Here is a 20,665-nt window from a genome sequence, read left to right on the forward strand (position 1 = left end):
TTCCACCTCTGTTAGATCTACGACGTTTCCTCCTTCTATTAATTCGTTGTTAGCTGTTCGATTTTGACACCATAGGTATTTTTCTAATCTTCATATTACTTGGTTTCTCTTCTGACGTTCGCTATTGTTCATTTTTTGTTTCTCTTCTGACTTCGAAGAACTTAATTGAAGTTCTAGATATATACGGATTCGAGAGTTTCAAGACAAACAGGTTCTTAATCTTAACCACCCTCTTGCCTAATTTTATATGAAGTTTATAGACGTATGCACATTTGGCCAATCCCTGTGATCGAATTTTTTGTGTTCTCTATTTACATTTTTCGTATCTATTTACTTTTGAACCACAGTTATTGTTCTAACAGTAACTAACTTTACATCGGCCCTGTTCAGCTTCGAGCAATTTTGTATCAATTTGACAAATGAGAAGTTACAGCAGCATTTCAACCAGGTTTGATTTTTCTACTATCTCCTGGTAAACAATTTCTATATGAATTAGAAGAATAAACGATGATATGTTATACCGTGCTAATATCTTCGTTGTTTTATGCTGAAGGGATTTCATGTGGAACAATCTGACTGGCACAATACCAAAGGAAATCGGACACATTACATCGTTGAGACTCTTGTAAGAAACTTACCAAAGAAAATGAATTATTAGTATTGATCCTCGTCAAGTTTTTGTATGACTAGAGCTTATAGCATAAGCGCTTAATTGAGATGTTTTATACGCAGGCTCTTGAATGGAAATAAATTATCTGGCAGTTTACCGGATGAGCTTGGCAACCTTACGAATATGAATAGACTCCAACTAGATGAAAACCAACTGTCAGGTTCTGTGCCAGAATCGTTAGCGAATATGATCAACGTTAGACACCTGTAAGTGGATGTCTAAACCAAAATTGTTCATCAACAGAACATAAAGCTCGATTTCTTACATGTACTTATTCTGCTGCTTTTCTGTCTTGCAATTGCAGCCACATGAACAACAACTCGTTCACTGGTCAAGTTCCATCCAAACTTTCAAACCTTTCCAATCTTATGCATTTGTGAGTATTGAAGCCAATTTAAATTTCCTTTATGATTTGAAACTTTAGAGTTGCATCTCCAGATTGATTTTCTTTTTTTTACAAGTTTTAACTGTGTCTGCTTGTTAACATGACTCTACCGGCTTTTGGATAACAATAACTTATCGGGATATCTTCCACCAGAATTCTCCAAGTTACACAGTTTGGAAATACTGTATGTTATGCTCTACATTGTCTAGAATAGTAACATATAATAACTTTTTCATTGTATATATTGCATTATTGACATGCTTTTGCTTGATCTGTGGAGGAGGATTAGCGAACATGTTCAAGTTATGCTCTAATCAATCTTTTTTGTCTTGGAAAGTTGATTCTTTCTTGTTTCACTTACAGGCAACTTGATAACAATAATTTCAGCGGGAATGGAATTCCTTCTACCTATGAAAATTTACCCAGGCTTGTAAAATTGTAAGTACTGTTATCTACGTGTCCTTTTTTTCGCGCTCAATATATGATGCTACAAATATTCAGTGACTATTGTTTGTCCATACACTATGTCAAAACATTCTTTTAAACGGCCTCGAAATCGCCTTTAGAAATTTGGTCTCGTGTTCTCTCCTAACTCCTTCAAGCCTCAAATTTGAGTTTTGACATAGGATATGGAGTATCTGTTTCTCCATGATTCACGGCCAAAGAGTATTCATGTAAATGTGTGTATTAAAAGTATTTAAAAAAGGCATTGTTTAGGCTTCATTTGGACTTAGAAAAGCTTACCGTCAAGTTTTCAATAATAAATTCAAGAACATGGCTTTTGTTTTTTGAGCTAATGTTTCCTCTTGATTTTACAGGAGTCTGAGAAATTGCAGCCTGCAAGGAGCTATTCCCGATTTAAATTCAATACCAAGTCGTAAATATTTGTATGTTTAAGTATATCTCGTGGCTCAGCTTTATATTGTGCCTAATGACAACGAAATCATTTTCTTCTGTTTTGTCTACAAACTCATTTGCGATTGGTTCATGGTTTAGGGATCTTAGCTGGAATCAGTTCACTGGGTCTATACCGTCAAATAATCTTTCAACCAATATGACAACTGTGTATGTAAATAGCCAATTTTATTTATAAACTTTGTATATATTTTAAACCTTAACTTATCTTCATCGCAATATTTATATAGTATTTTTCTGCTATTGCAGTGATTTGTCCCATTACAAACTCAACGGATCAATTCCCCGAGGCGGAATATATCCTTATCTTCAAAGATTGTGAGAATATACTTGTCAACTTGTATTTAAAATTTCTAAAATAAAACTCTATTCAACTTATGCAAATAGTAAGTTTCTCAATCTCAGCATTTTATTATTCTTTATTATATTTGAGTTTCTCTAATAGTACTTTCATTTTATTGTTATAGTAATTATTAATACAGAGAGTAGAAAGAGAAAAACAGGCATTATTGCTGCTATTATAATAGGAGTCGTTGCTGTTGTTTTAGCAATAACCGCAATAACCATGCTCCTAATTTTTAGAAGAAATTCGAAATACATGCACTTGATTTCCAGGAAACGAACGTGTAAGTATTTTAACGCTTTCTTCTGATAATGTCAATTTGATTAATCTTTGAAGAAGTAAAATTTATTCGAATGGCTATTTCTTTTTGCAACCTCTAATGTATGTATCAAAATAGATGGTGTGAAAGCATTCACTTTGAAATAGTTGACTCACGCCACTAACAAATTTGATATCTCGACTAAAGTTGGGGAAGGAGGTTATGGAAATGTCTATAAGGGCATTTTATCTGATGAAACATTTGTTGCCGTTAAGCGAGCAGGAGAAAATTCATTACAAGGACAAAAAGAGTTCTTGACTGAGATTGAGCTTTTATCGAGGTTACATCATCGAAATCTTGTCTCTCTATTAGGCTACTGTAGCGAAGAAGGAGAGCAGGTAAATAACCTATAGCTACACTTATCTTATGCATATCATCATAAGTTTTGCCATATTTGCTTGATAGTTGACTATAGTATCATTTCATATACTTCTTTTCTTGGTTCAGATGCTGATTTATGAATTCATGCCCAACCGCACACTAAGGGAATGGATTTCTGGTAAGAAATTGTCCCAAATTATAAATCACTTTGTAAAATGAATTAGTTAATAAAATGAATTTTTTGATAATCCAGAAACAAATCCGCATGTATCTTTCGAGAAGTGCTTATAAAACTACCTATTCCAAAGCTGTTTGTATTCAAACCGGCATGCGAGGAATGGCTGCTAGAAATGAACTTCGATTCAGGAAGCGGACCCTAAGAAGACTGCGGCTAGCAAAAAAAACATACATCTCAGAGATGCTTTTGCTACTTAGTGTTTTTTTTTTAAGTTATGAATTGGTTGTATATTTAGAATCTTTAGAAGTTAAACGATTATATATCAGTGGATTGTTGTATATGTATGGATTGTTGTATATAAGGCTTGTTGAATGCAATGTGTGAAAAAGGGCTTCAAATTATACAGTTTTAGGTGTACTGCTTCAATATACAGGTTGTCTAAAATAAAGAAAAAAATATAGCGCTTTTTAAAAAAAAAATTTAAATAACCACCCACTTTAGAGGGCGCTTTCTAAAATAAGCGCCCTCTAAACCCTTTAAATTTCCACTTTAGAGGGCGCTTTCCAGTAAAAGCGCCCTCTAAACCCTTAAAAGTTTCCACTTTAGAGGGCGCTTTCCAGTAAAAGCGCCCTCTAAACCTTTAAAAGTTTCCACTTTAGAGGGCGCTTTCTTTAAAAAGCGCCCTCTAAAGTGGCCCTTAAAGGGCTTAAAGAGCCACTTTAGAGAGCGCTTTCACCAGGAAAAAAAGCGCTGTCTTTACCTATGCCAGCGCCAGATTAGAGGGCGCTTTAAAGCGCTGTTATAGGCCAAAAAAAGCGCTCTCTTTTCTCTTATTTGGCGTAGTGAATGATTTTTTAAGTTTAAAAACATGTTCTGGACATTTGGAGTTTTCAAAACCTGGAGGTTGATTGACATACACTTCTTCTGATATATAACCATTAAGAAATGCACTTTTGACATCCATTTGATATAGTTTGATAGAATGATTTACAGCAAATGAAACAAGTAAACGAAGAGATTCTAACCTGGCGACTGGGGGCAAAGGTTTCGTTGTAGTCAACGCCTTCTTGTTGATTGTACCCTTGCGCCACCAATCGAGCTTTATTTCTGACAACTTCTCCTTTTTCATTCAGTTTGTTTCTAAACACCCATCTGGTTCCAATAATGTGAGTTCCTTTAGGCTTTGGAACAAGATCCCAGACGTCATTCTTTGAGAATTGATCTAGCTCTTCTTTCATAGCTAGAACCCAGTCGTTGTCTTGAAGTGCCTCATCACAGGAAGTAGGCTCAATCAGAGATGTTAGTCCTAGAGGGATTTCTTCAGGTATCTTGAATGTTGACCTAGTTTAGACAGGTTCATCCTTGTTTCCCAAATTCAAATCTTCAGAGATATTGGGGCAGTTTCTTGATTTCTTCTGGATAGTTAAGGCTTTAGGGACTTTGTTTATTAGATACTTCTGGTGCTTGGGTCTTTTCGTCAGAACCTGCAAGAGTAATCTCCAGATCTGCAAGTGTCTCAACTAGCTTTGACTTTTCAGGGTCAAGCTTATCATCAAATCTAACATGAATTGATTCTTCCACAATTTTGGTTTCTGTGTTGTATACTCTGCAGCCTTTAGAGCGTTCTGAGTATCCTAACATAATACCTTTTTGTGCTTTTGAATCAAACTTGTTTAGATGTTCTTTAGTATTCAGAATAAAGCAAGAGCATCCAAAAGGATGAAAATAAGAAATGTTGGGTTTTCTTCCCTTACATAGTTCATAGGGAGTCTTCTCCCGAATAGGTCTTATAGAGATTGTATTCTGAGTATAACACGTTGTATTGACTGCTTCAGCCCAAAAGTGCTTAGCCACATTTGTTTCATTGATCATGGTTCTGGACATCTCTTGGAGTGTCTTATTCTTCCTTTCTACAACTCCATTTTGTTGTGGAGTTCTAGGACAGGAGAAATCATGGGATACTCCATTAGAATCGAATAGTTCTTCAAAAAAAATATTTTCAAATTCTCCACCATGATCACTTCTGACTCTGATGATTTTGGAGTCAAATTCGTTTTGCACTTTGGAACAGAAGCTAGTGAATACATAGTGAGACTCACTCTTGTGCTTTAGGAATTTTACCCATGTCCATCGACTAAAATCATCAACAATAACTACTCCATATTTCTTTCCATTGACTGATGCTACTTTAACAGGTCCAAACAGGTCAATGTGAAGAAGTTCCAGAGGCTTAGAGGTGGAAACAATATTTTTCTTTTTAAAAGATGTTTTGGAAAATTTCCCTTTCTGACATGCCTCACATAGAGCATCTGAAAAATACTTCAGCTTCGGTAGACCTCTAACTAACTCGAGTTTATTTAGCTGAGAGAGTTTTCTCATGCTAATGTTGCCCAAGCGTCTATGCCATACCCATTGCTCTTCATGAACAGACATCAGACATTTTACATTTTGTTCTTTTAAGTCTGAAAGATTTATTTTGTAAATATTGTTTTTCCTCTTGCCAGTGAATAGGACTGTTCCATTGATCTGATTAATTGCTTTACATGTTTTTTGATTGAAGATTACATCATAGCCATTATCACTTACTTGACTTATTGATAACAGGTTATGCATTCATCCTTCTACATAGAGAACATCAGATATAGAGGAAAGAGTTCCATTACCAATAGTTCCGGAGCCTCTGATCCTTCCTTTCTGATTTCCTCCGAAACCTACGAAGCCAGCATCTTTAAGTTCCAGGCTTTGGAACATATACTTTCTTCCCGTCATGTGTCGCGAGCATCCAGAGTCCAGGTACCATGACTGGTGTCTTAACTCTGTTGCATAAGATATCTGCAACATAAACAATCTTATCCCTTGGTACCCAGAATCTTTTGGGTCCTTTATGATTAGTTTTTCCAGAGTTTCTTAGAACTTTGGGTTTTCTAGCATTATCAAAACGTTGTGCTTGTGTATGTGTGTAATGATAAGAAAACGGAGATTTAGGTTTGTCATTTGTGGAAGATTCATCTTCACTGGGGTCATACCCTATTCCTCTTTTATTATTCTGACTTATTCCATAAATCATGGATGCTATTATGCTTTTCTCTATCCCATTTTTCAGAAACTTTTGAAAAGATTTTTCATATTCATAAATTACTGTGTTCGAAGTTTGTGGAGCTTGAGATAACGCTTCTTCAAGTTTTAAACATTGTTTATTTGTGGAGTCTCTTTCTAATATCAAAGTTCGGTTTTCATCTTTTAGTTTTGAAACTGTCATCTCAAGTTTACCACATTCTTCGATGGTTTCTTCAAGAGCCTCTTTTATAACTTTAAATTTTTGTTTAAGTGTCTTGTATGAGTTTAGAGTTTCAGAAAGGCATGATTCAAGGTCAGAGCGAGAAAGATCCGAAAATACCTCTTCAGATTCAGATTCTCCATCTGATGTATTTCTGGAGGTGGTAGCCATGAGTGCAACATTTGCCTGTTCTTCAGAGTATGATTCTGAGGAATCAGATCCATTGTCGTCCCAGGTGGCCATCAATCCCTTTTTAGTTCTGAATGAATTTTTCTTGAAATTCTCTCTTCTAGAGCTTTCTTTCTTCAACTTGGGACATTCATTTATGTAATGACATGTTCCCTTACATTCATAGCATGTTATGTCTTTGTTTGACTTACCTCTGGAAGTTGATTCTGATCGATCCCCATTGGGTCTTGGTCTTCTGAAGTTATTATTCCTTTTTCTCCAGAGTTGTTTTACTCTTCTGGTTAAAAGGGATAATTCTTCTTCGTTGTTAGAGTCTTCCTTCTCAGAGTCATCATTTTCTTCTTCTTCAGCCTGGAAGGCTTTGTTTCTATCTGGTTTGCGTCTTTTGGATTTGGACTTTAATGCTACAGACTTGATCTTCTTTTGAGGTTCATCTTCCTTCAGTTCTATCTCGTGGCTTTTGAGTGAACTGACGAGTTCCTCAAGGCTGATATTGTTCAGATCTTTTAATAACTTTAAAGTTGTGACCATGGGTCTCCATTTATTTGGCAAGCTTCTAACAATCTTTTTGACATGATCTGTAGTTGTGAATCCTTTATCCAACACTTTGAGTCCTGTGGTTAAAGTTTGAAATCTAGAAAATATTACCTCTACAGCTTCATCGTCCTCCATTTTGAAGGCTTCATATTTCTGGATTAGAGCCAGATCCTTTGTTTCTTTGACTTGAGAATTTCCTTCATGAGTCATCCTCAGGGAGTCAAGTATTTCTTTAGTTGTTTCCCTGTTGGTGATCTTTTCATATTCATTGTAGGAAATAGCATTGAGTAGTATCGTTCTGGCTTTGTGATGGTTTTTGAATTCACGCTTCTGATCATCTCACATTCTGCTTATGGGAATAGCAACGCCAACGTCTGTCACATGTGGTGTGTAGCCAATTGTGACAATATCCCATAAATCAGCGTCGTAGCCCAGAAAGAAACTTTCAATTCTGTCTTTCCAATAATCAAGTTTTTCTCCATCAAATATTGGAGGTTTAACATTGTAACTATCTCTTTCATTGGTGTTGGCCATAGTTTTTCTCACGCTGGATCTCTCTACCCTATTAAGTGTTTGATTAGAAAATCAATAACAGAGCCGAAGCTCTGATACCAATTGAAGGTTGAGAAAAACAAAAAAGGGGGTTTGAATTGTTTTGGAAATAAAAATACTTTTTCAGAAAACAGACACACACAAAATTTTATACTGGTTCGCTTGAAATTCAAAGCTACTCCAGTCCACCTGGCCAAGGTGATTTCGCCTTCAAAAAGGACTTAATCCACTAATCTTGAAAGATTACACAACCAAACGTCTAAGAGAATAATCTCTCAGCCCTCTCAAGTATTCAGACTGCGCGGAGTCACTTGAGGAAGTAGTTCAAGCAAGAGTATAAATTGTAATGTAAAGTGCTTCTAACAAAAAGCAAATATTACAAAATTATAAGAACAATAGCTTTTCACGTAAGAGCAGCAACTCATGAAAAATGAGAGAGGATAAATGAGATTTTTTTTGTATCTCAGGTGTGTTCTAGTATTTTGTCCTTTATATAGTCGTTGTGAAGGACCGTTAGAGTGATGACAGAATCTTGATCATTGAAGAATGATTAATGTCGTTACTCTCCTTGTTTCTTTCTAAAACAGTTTTGCACGCCTCATTATTCCCTTCTTGAAATACTTTCTTTCCATATTAAGATTATTTTCGGTTACGTGTTCTGTACTGGTGAGTCTACATCAGAGTCTTGATATATCAGAGTTTGTCTTCAGAGGATGATTATGTATAACCCCATCAGAGCTTCTCAACGCTCTAGACTTCTTTAGTATCAGAGTCTGGATTTAGTAGTCTTTTATCGAAGCTTCTGACTTCTTAATGTTGCACTGGTATCTGCGTTGATTAGAATCAGAACCTTCTAGACGCATCCTTTTTGAGTGGCATCTGATCATCGAATATTTTCTATCTGATGTATGGTCAGAGTCCTACATAAATGGTCAGAGTCCTGCACACTAAGAAAAAATCTCGTTAAAGTACCATTTTTGTTTCATCCTTTGTTGTTGATTCTAAGTGTTGGCAGCAATTTTGGTAAAACAAAGAGTGTTCACAAGATGTTATGTGTGATGTCTTAACATGAGCTATCCTATGTACCTGCTGGAGTTCAAGAACATGTTCATGCAGAATTGTTTCAGAATGCCACTTACAATGACAAGGCTTCTGATATTGCATGTACCTGTTGGAGCTTAAATGAAAGACATGTTCATGCAGGATTGTTTCAGATGACATACACAAGGTCATGACATCAGATATGGTTGTACCTGCTGAAAGTTATAAAAGGAATTATTGGATTATGCAGGATTTTTCCAAGATGTCAGACCCGATGTCATGACATCCTGTACACAAAACATTCAGTATGAATGTCTGGTGTTTTGTGATTGCACAATTAATGGAAATGTTTGGATGATTGAAGATATGATTAGCTGGCGTATTCAATCATGGATTACAACCAGATTTACTTATTTTCCAAGGAGATCTAAACAGCTGTTATAAAAAGATTTGATTGGAAAATAGATTTAGGGTTTTCAAGATGTCCAAGCCCAGCTGAGTGCTTCTATAAAAAGGGACTTAGAAAACCTGTTTGAACACACAACCAAGACTGAGCGAAATACATAGTGAGAGCTAGGGTTTGTGTCTATTTAGTCGTAAGACTTGTAGGTCATTCAAGACATCCATTGATGATTAAATTGGACTGATTTGTGGTTGTATTTTGTCACTCTAAAGCTGTTAAGCAAGAGTGTGTGTCTTCTTGATCAAAGCTGTGAAGCAAGATCAAGAGTGTGTCTTCTTGATTGAAACTGTGAAGTAAAATCAAGAGTGTGTAATTGAAAAGTATTTTATTTTCTCAAGGGATTGTTGTTTAAAATCACTGGTGTGTGATTGTAAGGGAAGTGAGTGGGTTCTCATATCTAAGAGTGCTTAGGTAGAAATTGCACGGGTAGAGATTAGGTGATAAATACTGTAACTTGTTAAAGTGTACGGAGAGTCTTTGAACTAATTCTATTTTAGTGAATTTCCTTCCTGACTTGGTAGCCCCCAGACGTAGGTGAGTTGCACTGAACTGGGTTAACAATTGCTTGTGTTATTTGCTTTACCATTCTGTTTTTGTTTATCCATTGTGTATTACCAGATATTAGTGTCGTGACATTACCTTCGACATCTTATATCTGATACCAGAATTTCATTTGTTATCATCAAAATCTTAGAGATATATTGTAGAACCAACTTTGTTCTTACACATTATACTCCTGCGGACTTTCGGTCTCTTTGATTTCTTTTCCTCTATGGCAATATTTCCCCACAGAGCATTAACTTTTACATTCATATCATATGCATCATGAGGTCTCTTAGGGACCAAAATTTGTTTCTATATGTTGTTATTTAAGCCTATTCTACTTAGTCGAGCTGAAGATTTTAACCTTCACCTCCTCAGTTAGAATGTCCTTAAATATGGGCAGTTGTAAGACCCCAATTTTGACCCTAAGATCCCTCATGCAATTTCATCATAAGCATTAGCATTGGGATCATACCTTGGCATCCTCCTTACCCCTCTCTTATTGGGTTTGTTTTAGGAGAGATCACCAAGCACCATGTGATTGTATCATACTTGTATATTATCATTTTACTAACTAAAATACCAAAAACTATGTTTTGCATTTGCCTAACTCTTTTGTAGGTAGGGCATGATCCCATTGATTTATCAAGTTCATATCTAGGGTTTGAGACCCTTATGACAAAGACCACAACCATGGATTGACCCAAAAATGGTTATAAGCATCATATATGAGTCCCATTGATTCCTACATGTTATATTGATCAAGTTTTCTTCAAGAGTTTGGAGGTGATTTGCCTTGGAAACCCTAGTTTGATCAGGTATCTTGAGTAACTTTTCCAACAAGCTATATCATAAATTGATCAAATTCCTCAAAGTACACTTCAAAATTCATCATATTATGCATATATAATCTACCATGAGCCAATAAAGTCAAGAGAATTGAAGGTTAGCAAGTTGGTTGATGGTGGTTGACCAGATGAATTCATCTGATCAAAACTGGATCTCCCTAGGTCATATCTCCTACAATTTTCACCATATGAAAATGATTCCAAGATCAAAGTTACTATAAATGACATTCCAAACAACTTTCATGTTGAGACCTAGAGCTAGTTTTGCTTGGAAAATCATTTTCAATGTTGAAACATTATAGGTCATTTTGTCTAAACCCTAATTTGAAATTCAACTTCCCAAGGCCATAACTTGCTCATTGTTTATGAGATGAAAGATTTAAAAGTTGCACAATCAAATTCAAGATGTCTACTTTAACTTTTATGTTTGGAGTAAGAGATAAATCAACTTTTTTGAGCATGTGATATGAAGATACATTATAGGTCATTTTTGACCTATACCTTTGAACAAGTGATTTTTCTAAACTTCAAAAACGCATAACTCCATCATTATAAATCCAAATTAAATGAAATTAGTGACCATTTTTAAGGTCTTTGAAATATTTACAACTTTAATGAAGACACTTTTCTCATTTGAAGCTCACATAAAAAGTTAAGCAAGGTGGAATATTGAGATATATGGCTTGACACTTAGAAAAAATTTCAAAATGTTGAAATTTCCAAACTTCCACCTTCAAATTCACCATGATCCAAGCTCCAAATGAAAAAGTGTTCAACATCAAACTTGTTTCCCTTGATCCAAGCTTTCCAAAGAACCCAAGTTCATGCATTTTTTATGAAGTTTGTTAGGGCTACGCATGGCTTTAATAGAGCTGCACCATTGGAGGAAATCAAGTGTCCAAAACTCCATTTCACATTGCCTTGCCAATCAAGCATCATTTGAACCTCAGAACAGTTGGATATGGATCATAATGGATTTCTTCATGGGCTTGTACACACCCATACAAGCTTGTGCATCACATTGTCAAATTTAGCAAATTTTCAAGTGTGCAATTATCAATCCCAAATGCTATAAATACATGGCCTCTGAGCTCATTTGAACCAGACCTTGCGCGCCATCTTTGCCCCCTATTGAAAACCTCTCATTCTAAAGGAAAACCTAATAATTTTAAATCTAAAAATTAAGTTTGAATCTCAACTGTTGGAGATTCAAGAACTCCAGGATCCAAAGCCTTGAACCATTTCTAACCACTCCCTGCAAGCTTCTCAAGTGTGATCAGATCATGTTTGAAGCAAGAAACCTCAAGTTTTGCACAGCATTGAAGGTAATTTTCAGAAAACTTCATCTCTTCGATTCTCACTCAATTCTCATCAATTCTCTTAGATCTATGGTTGTCTGAAGTCCTACCAATGTAGGCAAGAAGATTGAGTTGCTTAGAGGTCAAATCGAAGCAACTCAGTTGACACACCTCAAAATTCAACTCCTCATATCTTTCTATATATGTGGAGTTAGTTGAAATTGAGGTCAGATTCGTGCTTTACGCTTTTTTTCTTTCAGATCATGTCCTCCTTTTTTATTTTGGTGATGGTTGAGGGTGGACCAGTCCGGTGAGGTTCACCGGAGAAAAAGACCGGAGCTCTGGCTCCGGCGGTGTGTTGGCACGTCTCCCAGCCACAAGATCCATTCAAAATGTTTTAATCCTGAACGTACATGTTGATTACCACGCGTGTGATCAGTTGACTCAAGTGCATGATGGATTGTGCGCGCTCAGCCACTTGATTTACCACCTCAATTAATGAGGGAGATCAAGTGGCTCACGTTTTTTTGATTTTTTGATTTTAATTTTTATTCCTTTGATTTTCATTAATTCATATTAATTTTAATATTGATCCACAAAATATGAGAGTTTCACCAAATAATTTCAAATAATTTCCTCTTTCATATTTTGAATTAAAATTATTTTTTGAATCATTATTAATATTTTTCATGATTTAATTGATCTAATGAATATTTTTAATTGTTTAAAAATACTTTTAAGTCTTTAAAATTTCTGAAAAAGTTTCTCCAAGGTCCTTTGACCTTGTTTGACCTATGATAAAATCTCATAGCCATTTCTTTAGTGTTTTGATGAGGTTTTAGGAATTTGACAAACCATATTTAATTTAAATGCCTTATTTTAGAATTTTTAATTTGAATAAATGTCAAATAATTGTGTTGACCTATTGTGATGATTTGTGCAAGTTTGACTCATGTTGTTGGGCCTTGGTCAAGGTTGATTTGACTTTGTTAAGTTAATATCATTGGATTTAGGGGATTGATGGAATGTACATTCCATCTCCCAAAATAAATGAATGATATTAATTTGGTATAAGTCCTCCTTTGAACAATTTAAGTTTTGATTCATTCCCTTCCCTCTTCATCTCACTCCCCTTCTTTATGAATCCATCTCATTTGGCCTATGATATCTCTAAGTCCTAAGGCTAGTTGATTGCAAAATCAACATAAGTATGGATGAGATTAGGCCACCTCTTTTGCATATTCTTTTTTGTGTGTGGTATGTTTCATGAGCATAGTCCATTATACTATGTCTCTAACATGCATTAACACCAAAATTTTATTGCCCGGCCTCAAATAGTTGTCACTTCTACATAAGTCCAATTACGATTGCTTAACATAGAGCTAAATTTTTGACACAAAAGGCATAGCATTCTAGTTAGTGAGATTGTAAGTCTCCCCTGTTTCATGGTATTGTATGGAAACTTGACCTTTTTTCCTTCCTTTGGAAGATATCTTGGCTCAAGGATCCATGCTTGTGATAAGTGGGTTGAGTGTTCTCCAAAGAATGACTTAAAATGAAAAGCAAAAGCAAAACAATGCTAACTTCTAACTCTTAACAACTAACATTTAATTTCAAGTCCTTTATTTTAATGCACTTTAATTTTTAAGTTCTATTCATTTGCCATTATTCATACCATTCTAATTGTTTATGTTAATGTCATTTTCCCTTTGTCCATTTGGACCATATTGTGTGTTATATCTTGCTTGTGTATATTTTGTTTGTTTGTGTGGTCTTGGACCATTAATGTACATAATAAGAACAAAAACCCTAAAAAAACTATTGTGTGGACTGTTGACTTGATCTTGGACAAATTGGACTTAGAATTTAGGCAATCTCCCTATGCTAAAGGACTTGATCAATGCCAACTTTTGTGAAACCAAGTGCTTGCAGTTTGAAACTTCATATGATACATCATTCAAGATCCCTTTGAGTTCATCTGCAACATGATCATTGTGAAGCTGTTATTTTGAACCTGTGACTTGTGGAATTCATCTGTTAAATGGGCTTAATCTGAAGAAGATCATGGAATGGCTAAGCTTGGATGTGGCTATCTTTATTTGATGCCTTTCTCTTCAAGATTATAATTGTATGCATTGTTTGTTGCTTGATTCTAATATCCAAGGGAATTTTGGGTTTCTATATGGCATTCTTGCCTATTGGATTGCTACCCATCGTTCAGATCCTTTCAACTCTTAACTTTTAATTTTGTGCATAGGATTTGTCTCTTCATCTCCTCCCCATTTCTTTAATTTCAAATCTCTTCCTCCTTTCAAAAAAACTTCTCTGTTTGAACTTGTCATTTTCTAAATTTTGACCATTTTGCAAACTAGAAACTTTGGTCTTATGCCATTGCATTTTCAAACTTCTTTTCTTAATCAAACTTGTAAATAGACTTAACTATACTTGACCTAAAACTTTCAAAAGCCAAAAAGAACTAACTCATTCAAACCATTTTTAGGCCTTTGTGCCTTTCAAACTTAATTTTGTTAAAAGTAATGCATCCACTTTGAAATTTGTATCACGAACTACGAGGTTTTGATCCCTCATTTTTATGTTGGTACGTAGGCACAAGTCCGAAGGTCTTGTCAAACACAAAAATATAATTAATGAATTCTTTTCTCATCCCATCACTCCCTTTTTTTGTCAACATCAATTTGTCCAAAATACATATGAACACAAAAAAGGGCTCCATATGAGTACCTAGGACACTTTGGGTGCTAACCCCTTCCTTCTGTGTAACCAACCCCCTTACCTGTAATCTCTGACATTTTATTAGTTTTGATTTGAAAACTTCTTACTTTTGGGTTTTGTTCGTACCTTTTCCCTTTTCCCTTGGAAACAAATAAAAGCGCGGTGGCGACTCTTGTTATTTGATGTCTAGCTTATCCATAGCTTGATGATCATGAATTTACCGCTACAAACACTTAAAGCACCTCATCTTTTCTTTTGATCAAGTAAGTCCACAAATCTATATTATAATTATCAATGAAAATGAGAAAGTATTTATTACCTCCAATTGATTCCATTTGCATCGATCCATAAGCATTTGAACACACCACTTCTAGATGACACTTGGTTCTGCATCCTGCATTCTAAAGTTGCATCTGTGTTGTTTAGCCTGCACACACTTTTCACATACTTCAGTTGGCATACTGATCAATGGCAGCCCTGTAACCATGTTATTTTTCTACATATCATTGAGATCTCTGAAATTCAAGTTACCAAGCCTATAATTCCATGTCCATTCTTCCCTACTAGCTAAATTGCAAGATACCTATGCTCCATTACTTTTAGTTCAACCTTGAAAGTTTTGTTCTAAGCCATATGGGCCTTTAGAATCAAACTCCCATTTGCATCCATAACTTTCAATACTTTATTTTCTATGTGAATCTTGTAATGTCTTTCAAGTAAATTGATCAATGCTTAAAAGATTACACTTGATTCCGGGAACATACAACACATCTTTAATCAAAGAATGCTCGTCATTCTTTCGCTTGATTGATACATCACTAATCCCTATGCTGCTTGTGTGTAGTCATCCATGAATTTCACCTTATTTTTCATCGCTTGATTGGTTTTTACAAACCAATCCTTCATTTCCATCATGTGAGTTGAACCTTAGGAGTCAAGGTATCATTGGTCATTGCATTATGCATCTTCTCGCATAGTCACCATCACATTTTCAACTAATAACTAGTTACGCTCTGCTTGCAATCGGTTATAGTTGTCTTTTCCTTTATTGTTTTCTTCTTCCATAATCACCATCAATAGTATGCTCTCATCATCCTCTTGCCTTGCAAACTTTTCTTCAGCTTCTTGTGAATTATTATTGTTGGCATTACATTCACGAGCAAAATTTCCAAGATTTTGACAATTGTAATATTGAACATTTATCTTATCATCTTTCCTTTTTCTTCTTCTTCCTTTAATATTTCCACCTTAATAATTGCTCGATCCACCATCTTTGCTGCACATGTCGCACACTAAGTGTTTGATCAAAGAACCAGACTCTTGATGTCAAATGTTAGGAGCAAAATCCAATCATAAGAGAACAATGATGAACATGTGTGGAAATGTAGAGAGAGTGAGAATTAGAGAGAATATGGTGAAAATAGTGGCATTATCATTAACAACTCAAGTTCAGTATTTATACATCAATACACAACTATTCAGCTAATCAACTAACAAAAAAATAAATAAAATTTTCGAACATGTAATTGATTACGTAAAAGATGTAAGTGATTACAAATCGCTTCTATTTGCTACCGACTTGGTGGCAACCGGTTACACAAAACGTAACCGATTACAAGTCACTTCTATTTACTTATGGACAAAGTGGTAACCAATTATACAAAAACTACCTATACTCTACTTTAATTATTTTTTTCTTCAACAATTTTGACATCGATAATACCTTGAATTTTGAAAACAATACTTCCTCCGTTTTTTTTAAGTGTCATTTTTTGACTTTTTACACATACCAAGAAAGTTAATCAATATTGTTACTTTTGAAGTAATAATTCTCCTTTTACACATAATATCTTTAATTATTTATTATATTCATTTTACTTTTTCTTTCTCTATAATAATTATCTATTTATAATTTTGACAAAAGTAAAATTAATAGTATCTTGAGTTTTGCAAGTGACACTTACAAAATAATATAAAATTATCAAGTAAGTGATATTTAAAAAGGAACGGATAAAAGAGTTAACTTCCATTGGAATATGTTTCTCCCTCTGTTTTTTTTTAAGTGTCACTTTCTTAATAATTTTTTTGTTCATTTTTAATTGTCACTTGCAAAGTTTCATATATATTATTAATTGCATTTTTGTTAAAATTATCTTTAAGTAATTATTATAAAAAAAAAACTAAAATAAATGTAATAAATAATTAAGGATATTATATATAAAAAGATAATTATTATTTAAAAAGTAATAATATTGATTATTTTTTTGATATGTGTTGAAATTAAATCAAGTAGTGTGTAGAAGTGATGAGAAAATAGGGCAATTAATATAAATATTAATTATAGAAGAATGTAGAAGGCAATGTGTCTAAAGTTAAATTAAGCTTGTGACTTATAAGTTAAGAAAGGAAACTAGTGGATAATATCACCGCCTAATTATGCTGCCTTGCTAAGTTTCTTATCCATTAATTCACAAAGTTTCTTAGTCACTAAGAATACGTACTTCAAGGCCTATATAAAGGCATGAAAGTAATGTTTTATGTATTATCAATTTCAGAAATAAAATAGAATGAAAAGTTACACTTCCTCTTGTTCTCTCTTTTAATGTGTGTATGAGTTTTATATATTTCTTTAATGAATTCGAATGGTTTTAACAACAAAAAATTGATATCACAGGTTGAAATATATAAAACTCAAACACAGATTAAAAGAGAGAACAAGAGGAAGTGTAACTTTTCATTCTATTTTGTTTCTGAAATTGATAATACATAAAGCATTGCCTTCAAGGCCTTTATATAAGCCTTGAAGTACATATTCTTAGTGGCTAATAAACTTTGTGAATTAATGGATAAGAAACTTAGCAAGGCTGCATAATTAGGCGGTGATATTATCCACTAGTTTCCTTTCTTAACTTATAAGTCACATGCTTAATTTAACTTTAGACACATTGCCTTCTACATTTTTCTATAATTAATATTTATATTAATTGCCCTATTTTCTCAACACTTCTACACACTACTTGATTTAATTTCAACATTGCCTCCCTTAAATCAAGTTCTCAAATTTATCACTCCAAGCATCTTCTTCAACTTGTAAAATGACTCAATCTTCAATGGTTTTGTAAAAATATCTGCAATTTGTTCTTCACTGGGACAATATTCGATCACCACTTCTTTCTCAGCTATCAACTCTTTTATCTTGTGAAACCGAATGTCAATATGCTTGGAACGTCCATGAAACACCGGATTCTTACTTAGCGCAATAGCTGACTTGTTGTCACAATATACCTTTGTAGGATTATTCTGCTTCTGATGTGTCACTTCTAATATTCTTCTGATCCATACTGTTTGAGTAGCACAACCGGTTGCTGCAATATATTCTGCTTCAGCGGTAGAAAGCGCAACAACTGGTTGTTTCTTTGAAGACCATGAAATTGCACCTGTGCCCAAATGAAATGCGTATCCTGACGTGCTTTTTCTTATTTCAATATCAGCTCAGAATAATTGGAAAATATATCAAATGGATATTAAGTCTGCATTTCTTAATGGTAATCTGGAAGAAGAAGTGTATGTTGAGCCGCCTGCAGGATATGTAATCAAAGGAAAGGAAGATAAAGTTTATAGATTGAAGAAAGCGTTATATGGTTTGAAGCAGGCGCCAAGAGCTTGGTATAATAAGATTGATTCTTATTTTGTGCAAAATGGTTTTCAGAGATGTCCTCATGAGCACACATTATATATCAAATACATTGATCCTGGAGATGTTCTTATTGTGTGTCTATATGTTGATGATTTGATTTTCACTGAAAATAATTCAGAGATGATTACAAAATTCAGGGAGGCTATGATTAGACAGTTTGAAATGACTGATATGGGATTAATGTCTTATTTCCTTGGCATTAAAGTCGTCCAACAGAATGATGGAATTTTCATTTCCCAAAAGAAGTATGCAAGTGATATTCTGAAAAAGTTCAAGATGGAGCAGTCAAAACCAGTTTACACACCCGTTGAAGAAAAGTTAAAGTTGACAAGATAAAATTATGGGAAAATGGCAGACTCAACTTATTATAAAAGTTTGATCGGAAGCCTGAGATATCTGACTGCGACAAGACCAGATATAGTATATGGAGTTGGTTTGCTTAGCAGATTCATGGAAGAGCCACGTGTTAGTCATTTACAAGGAGCGAAGAGGATTCTTAGATATATCAAAGATACACTGACTGATGGAATTTTTTATGCTAGTAATAATGAAGTGGAGCTTGTTGTATACACAGATAGTGATTGGGCTGGAGATATTGAAACAAGAAAAAGCACGTCAGGATACGCATTTCATTTGGGCACAGGTGCAATTTCATGGTCTTCAAAGAAACAACCAGTTGTTGCACTTTCTACCGCTGAAGCAGAATATATTGCAGCAACCGGTTGTGCTACTCAAACAGTATGGATCAAAAGAATATTATAAGTGATACATCAGAAGCAGAATAATCCTACAAAGATATATTGTGACAACAAGTCAGCTATTGCGCTAAGTAAGAATCCGGTGTTTCATGGACGTTCCAAGCATATTGATATTCAGTTTCACAAGATAAGAGAGTTGATAGCTGAGAAAGAAGTGGTGGTCGAGTATTGTTCCACTGAAGAACAAATTGCATATATTTTTACAAAACCATTGAAGATTGAGTCATTTTACAAATTGAAGAAGATGCTTGGAGTGATAAATTTGAGAACTTGATTTAAGGGAGGCAATGTTGAAATTAAATCAAGTAGTGTGTAGAAGTGTTGAGAAAATAGGGCAATTAATATAAATATTAATTGTAGAAGAATGTAGAAGGCAATGTGTCAAAGTTAAATTAAGCTTGTGACTTATAAGTTAAGAAAGGAAACTAGTGGATAATATCACCGCCTAATTATGCACTGCCTAATTATGCTGCCTTGCTAAGTTTCTTATCCATTAATTCACAAAGTTTTTTAGCCACTAAGAATATGTACTTCAAGGCCTATATAAAGACATGAAAGCAATGCTTTATGTATTATCAATTTCAAAAACAAAATAGAATGAAAAGTTACACTTCCTCTTGTTCTCTCTTTTAATATGTGTTTGAGTTTTATATATTTCAACCTGTGACATCAATATGTATAAAAAATAAAATAAAAATAACACTTTTTAGAAAGTATTCAACAAAGACAACTTTGCTCATTCAAATTTCAATAACCAACTGGAGTCTTTGAAATTGGTAAAAGATTGACTTTTACATTAATAGATATGGCAGGCAGGTTAAAGTAACACATGTGATCCAATAAAATTGTAGAAGTTAAATTTTGGAGAGGTTGAGTGTTGTTCCCTCCAACAAGGACAACGACCAAACAAATGGTATAAAACAATGGTTACACACATTAACATGGAGTAACATTAGTTCTTCCGTTTTCAAATTAGGATAATTTAAGTAAAAAAAAATTGTTCTAAAATACATGTAATTTTGTTTGTAGAAATGATGGTTTTTTTAAGTTCACTTTTTTTAATTATAAATCGTTTTGATATTCTTACCTGTATTTAAAATATAATTATTTTATGAAAAGAAAAATTATAATTTCTTAAATTATTTATTGTTAATAGTGATAATAATAAGAGATTAATTGTTATGCACTGTCAGTGTAAAAAATTTTATACGGTCAATGCATCACAATCATCCGTTTATATTATTTTTTAAGTGGTTAAAATAAAAATCAAATATTTTAAATAAATCAATAATTGTGATTAACTGACAATATAAAAAATCTTTATACTATCAATGAATATCAATTAAATTCTAATAATAAAAATAAAAATTAAAAATAAGAAAGAAGTTGTGAAACGTTTCTATTAGGTGTTTATCACCTAAAAAAAACACTCGTGGGTGTTAATCACCTCACGATTCAAAATTTTAAAAAAATAAAGTAAAAAAAAATAGATATTTATCACCTCGCAACTAAAGGTGGAGATTCAAAATTTTTAAAACTAAGTTGTGAGGTGAAAAATACACAGGACTTTTTAAAAAATATTTATTTTTTTAGGAAAA

At 33.9% G+C, this 20,665-nt stretch overlaps 1 pseudogene; it reads left to right on the forward strand.

Moving 5' to 3' along the window:
- Window positions 1–419: 419 nt before the first annotated feature.
- LOC127078662 (putative leucine-rich repeat receptor-like serine/threonine-protein kinase At3g53590) lies at window positions 420–18,645 on the forward strand (annotated as a pseudogene).
- Window positions 18,646–20,665: the final 2,020 nt, after the last annotated feature.

The sequence above is a fragment of the Lathyrus oleraceus genome, chromosome 5, assembly GCF_024323335.1.
Source record: "Lathyrus oleraceus cultivar Zhongwan6 chromosome 5, CAAS_Psat_ZW6_1.0, whole genome shotgun sequence".
NCBI lineage: Eukaryota > Viridiplantae > Streptophyta > Magnoliopsida > Fabales > Fabaceae > Lathyrus > Lathyrus oleraceus.